The sequence below is a fragment of the Somniosus microcephalus genome, unplaced genomic scaffold (assembly GCF_052327205.1).
Source record: "Somniosus microcephalus isolate GS21.2 unplaced genomic scaffold, FLI_Smic_1.0 unresolved_chr1, whole genome shotgun sequence".
Taxonomy (NCBI): Eukaryota; Metazoa; Chordata; class Chondrichthyes; order Squaliformes; family Somniosidae; genus Somniosus; species Somniosus microcephalus.
The window spans coordinates 56,542,722-56,549,905 of NW_028225179.1; the positions used below are offsets into that span (position 1 = coordinate 56,542,722).

The 7,184-nt window shown below is 44.1% G+C and overlaps 1 non-coding gene across 1 annotated transcript; it reads right to left on the bottom strand.

The window, feature by feature from the left end:
• Positions 1-1,223: 1,223 nt before the first annotated feature.
• Positions 1,224-1,318, bottom strand: trnai-uau (transfer RNA isoleucine (anticodon UAU)). The gene is made up of 2 exons: positions 1,281-1,318; positions 1,224-1,259 (listed from the first exon to the last, which is right to left on the bottom strand). It is a non-coding gene; the product is annotated as a tRNA-Ile (tRNA).
• Positions 1,319-7,184: the final 5,866 nt, after the last annotated feature.

A 7,184-nucleotide genomic window follows, 5' to 3' on the forward strand; every position in this document is an offset into this window, starting at 1 on the left:
TGAGGAGATTTTCTGTTTTAGTGTCTTTATTTGAGAGGTAAATAATGGGCAGGACAATGGGGAGAAATCCTCATTCTTTTTGGCATACTCTCATGGGATCTGAGGCCTCGGTTGAACGTCTTACTGGAAAGACGGCACCACCGACAGTGCAGCTCTCCCTCAGTACTGCACTGGAGTGTCAGCCTGGATTATGTGCTCAGGTCTCTGTTCATTCGGCTGGAGTGAAATGACGTAGATAAAGGGAAAAATTATATGGAGTCAAACTTCAACTTGGCGCCCTAGAAAAATTGCGCATCGTAATCGGCCGCCTTTTATAAAAACCGCCCCAGTTATGTTTCCATCGATTTCATAAGCAATGATAATCAGCCCTGTCTATAATGGGCGGGGCCGTGGTCAGTCAAGGATCACTCTGTGTCTGTTTAAACCGGGTGTGGTCACAATCCCGGATCATCTAGTGCGTTAGTCTATTTTAAAGAAAAGCGATTCCAGTTGTGATGACCGAGTTGGTGAGTTTTATCTAAATGCCGTGGGGTTCGTCTGGGATTTGAGCCCAGAAGCTCTCGCATTTTAATTTGTGAAATGTCCTACGCGAGAATCATGCCCCAAGACCAAGGAGCTGACGATTTTTGTCCGAAGTTACATTAGGTTTCTCTGCTCTAGTGCGAACCCAATTCGCAGAGGTCATGTTCATTAATTTGAAATATGTTCATCTTTTCCTAAATCCACTTCTTTATATGAGCAGTTTTCCTGAATCTGCTCACTATTCTCCCCATAACAAGAGGGTCGGCGACAACCTCAATCTGGATATGGTGTTTGGTCGATTGTCTGTACGTAACTTCCGTCCTTGTAATTCGCAACATCATGTTCAGGTGAATCGTTGTTTGTGTTCAACGTGATGTCGGAAACCTGTACAGATAACTCGTGAGTTTACACATCTTCTCGCTTGTGCCAAAGACTTAGTCACTGCTTTGAAATCGAATTTATTTCCTGCTCATTATTCTGTTCCTGATAGTTGCTGGTTTAACAGTTATAACTGGCCCCACCTTCCCTCCTGTCAATAAGTAACATTGAAGGGCTCCTTTAAAACTTCCATCCGTTATTGGAACACAGTGGGCCTGAGGAACATAAGAGCCCACGTGGAACAGCTAATAAGTGTATAGTTAGCGGATAAAATAATTGTACCTTCTGCTCCGGTCGAAATAGCGCACAGCAAAAGCATTGACTGCTCTAGGTGAGGCTCGAACTCACAACCTCGGCATTTCTCCGAGCCTGTACTGCTATATAAGTACCGCGCGCTAACCGATTGCGCCACTAGAGCTGCTTTCGCAGCGCTTGTCTGTCGGGCTGTCCCGCAGGTCTAAATGTATCGACTGGTTTCAAAGCACCAATTCAGTTTGGTGCGAATGGGACATGTAACAGGTTTTTAAGCACCATCATCCCTTTTGTCTCTGAATCCCTCCTGCCTTCCATCCTATCACAGACCTTCCCTTCTGTTCTTTCCTCTCCTCCCCCATTTCCCTGCCCCGACACTTGGTTAAAAACCTGTTACATCTCCAGCTTTTTCCAGTTCTGACTTAGGGTAATCGACCTGAAACGTTAACTCAGTTTCTCTCTCCACAGATGCTCCCTGAGCTGCAATGTATTTCGCGTTGCACTTCTAGTTAATGGTTGAAAAAGTCATTCAAAGTTTTTGGGTTCCATTCCCACCAGAGTCGCTGTTCAGTCCGATTTCGGTGATGAACGTTTGCAGCAAAACCACAACTCGTTCATTTGCGTCCTTCAAGGAATGGGAATCGGCAGCGAGGTCGCTTGAATTGTGAATAATTAAAATGTTAGCTTCAATCTGCTCACCTCCTTGAAATATTTGCTTTATTCCACGTGTGTTGTGTCGACAAACCCTGTGCATTCTGCCCTCTGGAGCTCAAACATTCTCTGGAGCAAAGACAATCGTGCCTTCTGTAAATAAATCAATTGAACCGGGGAACCTCTCCCATATCAATCAATGAAATCCTCTAAATGCAGAGCCTGTATCCAGGAGAAGAAGTGGTTGACCATTTAGAACAGAGATGAGGAGAAATGTCTTCACTCAGAAGGTGGTGAATCTTTGGAATTATCTATCCCAGAGGGCTGTGGAGGCTCAGTCTTTGAGTCTGTTCAAGACAGAGATCGATAGATTTTTGAATATTAAGAGGATCAAGTGATCTGGGGATAGTGCAGGAAAGTGGAGATGAGGTAGAAGATCAGCCATGATCTTATTGAATTGCGGAGCAGGTTCGAGGGTCCAAATGGCCTACTCCTGCTCCTATTTCATATGTTCTTATGTACTTAAGTGAGAATCAAAACCCCGAGACCAGCGAGCCGCTGGAAACGAAGCCGTAAGATTTCGCTGCCACCCACAGCTTTCAGACCGCTTCAGTCCATCCAATCCCGCTTTCTAATACAATGTTCAACGATATCAAGTGATACACGAAATATTTCATGTCAACAATATTAGCCCCACTTCACCAGATTCGTCTTGAAAGTCCATTTTTAACTTTTCTGAATTACTTCCCCTGCCGTCTCAGTCAGTATTTCTTTCTCTACCCTTTTCTGCTGGTGTTGCAGGTTAGATCAGCCTCGGCCGTTCAAGGAAACCTGAGAAGTCCATCAGGGTAAAGCACACAGAGACTAAGAAACAGAGACAGGGAGAGAGAGGGAATCTATGGGTACGATTCTCGCGCAGAAAATTTCGATGTTTCAAATGCGAGAGGCGAAGTTTCAAATCCCGGATGAGCCCCTCGCTTTTTAGTCAAAATCAACAATTCCCTCGGCTTGGCGATATTGCAGAAAACTTAAAATAAAAACTGTCACAAATACTGTGCAGAGCCTGTGCCCAGTGTATAGCAAGAAACCCGCGATTTTATTGTTAAAAGCGGGAATTCAGTCCTAAATGTGCCGAAACTGTGAGGTAAATATGTAAATCCATTTATTTCCAGAAGCCTGCTCTACATTTTCCACATTGTCAATCTGGGAGCGCGGGCAGGACATCTCTTCAAGCCGGCCGCTCACCCACAAAGCAGCACAAACTCACTGATTCAGAAATCACATTATTTTAGCCTCTTTACCAAAAATCCACCGTTTCTAAGCAGTGCCTTGTGTGACTTTTCTGTGGTCAGGACAGAATTGCAACAACTAATGTGTGACGCCGTGATCGTATAGTAGTTAGTACTCTCCGTTGTGGCCGCAGCAACCTCGGTTCTGAATCCGAATCATGGCACAGCTTGATTTATATCTCCTGTTCTCTGCGGCACCTGCTGATGGAACGCAATCCCTTAATCAACACGTTAACATTTACTAAATGAAGAAAATATTTACTGATAGGGTTACGCACAACACGTGGGATGTGTGACAAAATAACCAGCACAAGCACGGCCGCCCACATGGTTTCCTGATGTGCTGTAAGTTCCTACGTAGTTTTTGGTGAGGTAACAGAGAGGGTTAATGAGGGCAATGAAGTTGACGTGCTGTACATGGACTACCAAATAGGCGTTTGACAAAGTGCCACATAATAGGCTTGCCAGTAAAGTTAAAGACCATGGAATAAAAGGGGCAGTGGCTGCATGGATACGGAATTGGCTAAGTGACAGTGAAGCAGGGAGTAGTGGTGAATGGCTGTTTTTCAGTCTGGAGGAAGGTACACAGTTGTGTTCCCCAGAGGTCGGGACTAGGACCACTGATTTTCTCGATATATAGTAAGGACTTGGACTTGGGTGTACAGGGCACAATTTCAAAATTTGCAAATTACTTTCCCTTAGGGAATTCCACTGACTGAAATGCGAGAGATCCCAGACGAGCTTCTGGCTTTTTGGTCAAACATCACCAATTGCTTCAGCTTGGCGACACTGCAGAAGTCTTGAAATAATAACTGCCCGAATATACTGTGCAGAGCCTGTGTCTAGTATATAACTAGAAACCCGCGATTTTATTATTAAAAGCGGTGACTCAGTCCCTGATGTGCCGAAACTGTGAGGTAAATATATAAACCCGTTTGTTTCCAGAAGCCTGCTCCACATTTTCCACATTGTCAATCTGGCAGCACGAGCAGGACATCTCTACAAGTCTGCCGCTCACCCACAAAGCAGCACAACCTCACGGTTTCAGAAACAACTCATAGATGGAGAATCAAAGGTAAGCGACAGCAGAGGGACTGGCAATTCCTGTAACCCAGGGAAAATGCTTTGGCTCCGCGGGTTAGTTGGTTAAAGTGCCTGTTTATAAACAGACGTTTCTGGCATGGACTCCCAGCTTTGTTGTATAATTTGTGATATTAAGCAACAAAATAACACTGTATCTGGAAATCACGCTGACCAGAGCATGGAAATAACAATTTTAATAAAATTACCAGCATTTTTTTGAAATCATTGGTGTAAACCTTGGATCTGAGGAGAGCTCTTCGACCTGAAACGTTAACCGTGTGTTTCCGTCTCCACAGATGATCACGGACCTGCGGAGTGTTTGCAGCATTTTCTGAATAATTTCATTTCCAAACTCTATAGTATTTAGCATTGTCCTTTAGCCTTGCATTATCAGAAACAAGACTGTGAGTGGACAATTGAAACTCTAGATTTGGTAAGTATTGGTGGTTCAGGGGCTAAATTCGCACTTGCATTGTGGGAAACACGCTTTCGACTCCCGGCCAATACAAGTGTGAGCTTCTTACCAAAATACAACAGCAAAATACTGCGGATACTGGAATTCATACTAAAGTACTTCAGTTAACATTTTAAATTAAAGAAGTTTCATGAAACGCAGTATAAAAATATATTTTTTATATTTTTATCGGAACAATTAAGGGATGTGGTGCGCTCACTGATTGAAGAATAACTCTCTCACCCAGTTGATGGAGTTTTCTGATGCGGTAACAGAGAGGTTTGATGAGGGCAATGCGGTTGACGTGGTGTACATGGACTTCCAAAAGGCTTTAGACAATGTGCCACATAATAAGCTTGCTAACAAAGTTAAAGCCCATGGAATAAAAGGGACAGTGTCAACATGAATACGAAATGGGCTAAGAACAGGAAACAGAGCGTTGTGGTGAACTGTTGCTTTTCGGACTTGATGAAGGTATACAGTGGTGTTCCCCAGGGGTCAGTTCTAGGACCACTGCTTTTCTTGATATATATTAATGACTTGGGCCTTGGTGTTCAGGGCACAATTTCAAAGGTTGCAGCTGATGCAAAACATGGAAGTATAGTGAACAGTGAGGAGGATAGTGATAGAGTTCAAGAGGTCATAGACAGGCTGGGGGAATGGGGGGACACGTTGCAGGTGAAATTTAACGCAGAAATGTGTGAAGTGTTACATTTTGGTATAAATAATGAGGACAGGAAATGTAAACTAAAGGGTACAATCTTAAGGGAGTGCATGAACAGAGAGACCTGTGGGTATATGTGCACAAATCGTTGAAGGTGGCAGGGCAGGTGGAGAAAGCGGTTCAAAAAAACTTATGGGATCCCGGGCTTCCTAAGTAGAGGTATAGAGCACAGAAGCTTCTAAATTATGATGATCATGTATAAAAATACTGGTTCTGCTCCAACTGGAGTATTGTGTACAATTCTGGGCACCACAATTTAGGAAGGTTGTGAAGGCCTTAGAAATGGTACAGAAAAAGATTTAGAAGAATGATTGCAGGGTTGAAGGACTTCACTTACGTGGATAGTCTGGCGAAGCTAAGGTTGCTCTCTATGAAGCAGAGAAGATTGAATGGAGATTTGATAAAAGTGTTCAAGATCATGAGGTTCTGGACAGAGTAGCCATGGTGTGGAAATGCCGGTGTTGGACTGGGGTGGACAAATGTAAGAAGTCACACGACACCAGGTTATAGTCCAACAGTTTTATTTGAAATCACAAGCTTTCGGAGCGCTGCTCCTTCGTCAGGTGAAGTGGAGAGATGCATAAAGACACACCTTATATAGTCAGAGAATAATGCCAGATGATTACAGGTAACCTTTCTAACTGCCATTTATCACACCTCAGCAGAGAGCTAATCACAGCAATCAAAGGTGTGAATGGTGTCCAAACAGGTCAGTCAGGAAAACAATACATCAAAGAACAATGAGGTGGCGTCACAAGGGGGCAAATGTTGCCGATGCTGGGGTCTGAATGAAAAACAAAAAACAGACAAAAAAACATTTTTTTTCCTGGAAATCACAGCAGGTCCAGCCGCATCTGTGTAGAGAGAACAAGCCAACAATGACTTGAGTCTGGATGACCCTACGTCAGGTGGGGTTACATGTAGCGTGACATGAACCCAAGATCCCAGTTGAGGCTGCTATGATTTCTAGCAAAAAAAAAATTTTTGTCTGTTTTTTGTTTTTCATACAGACCCCAGCATCTGCAACATTTGACCCCTTGTGACGCCATCTCGTTGTTCTTTGATGTAATGTTTTCCTGACTGACCCACGGCAAAGAATCATTGAAAAGACTACACGATAACATCAACAAGTTCCATCCCAACATCAAACTCACCATGGACCACTCCTCAGAATCGGTTTCATTCTTGGACACACGAATCTCCATCAAAGACTGACACCTCAGCACTTCACTCTACCGCAAGCCCACGGACAACCTCAGGATGCTCCACTTCTCCAGCTTCCACCCTAACCACGTTAAAGAAGCCATCCCCTATGGACAAGCCCTGCGAGTACACAGGATCTGCTCAGACGAGGAGGAATGCGATGGATAGCTACAGACGCTGAAAGATGCCCTCATAAGAACAGGATATGACGCTTGACTCATTGATCGACAGTTCTGACGGGCCACGGCAAAAAATCTCATAGACCTCCTCAGAAGACAAACATGGGACACAACCAACAGAGTACCCGTCGTCTTCCAGTACTTCCCCGGAGCGGAGAAACTATGCCATGTTCTTCGCAGACTTCAACATGTCATCGATGACAATGAACACCTCGCTAAGGCCATTCCCACGCCTCCACTACTCGCCTTCAAACACAGATGCGGCCGGACGTGCTGTGATTTCCAGCAAAGAAAATGTTTTTTGTGTCTTTTGTTTTTCATACAGACCCCAGCATCTGCAACATTTTACCCCTTGTAACCCGACCTCATTCTTCTTTGATGTGATGTTTTCCTGACTGACCTGTTTGGACACCATTCACACCTTTGATTGCTGTGATTATCTCTCTGCT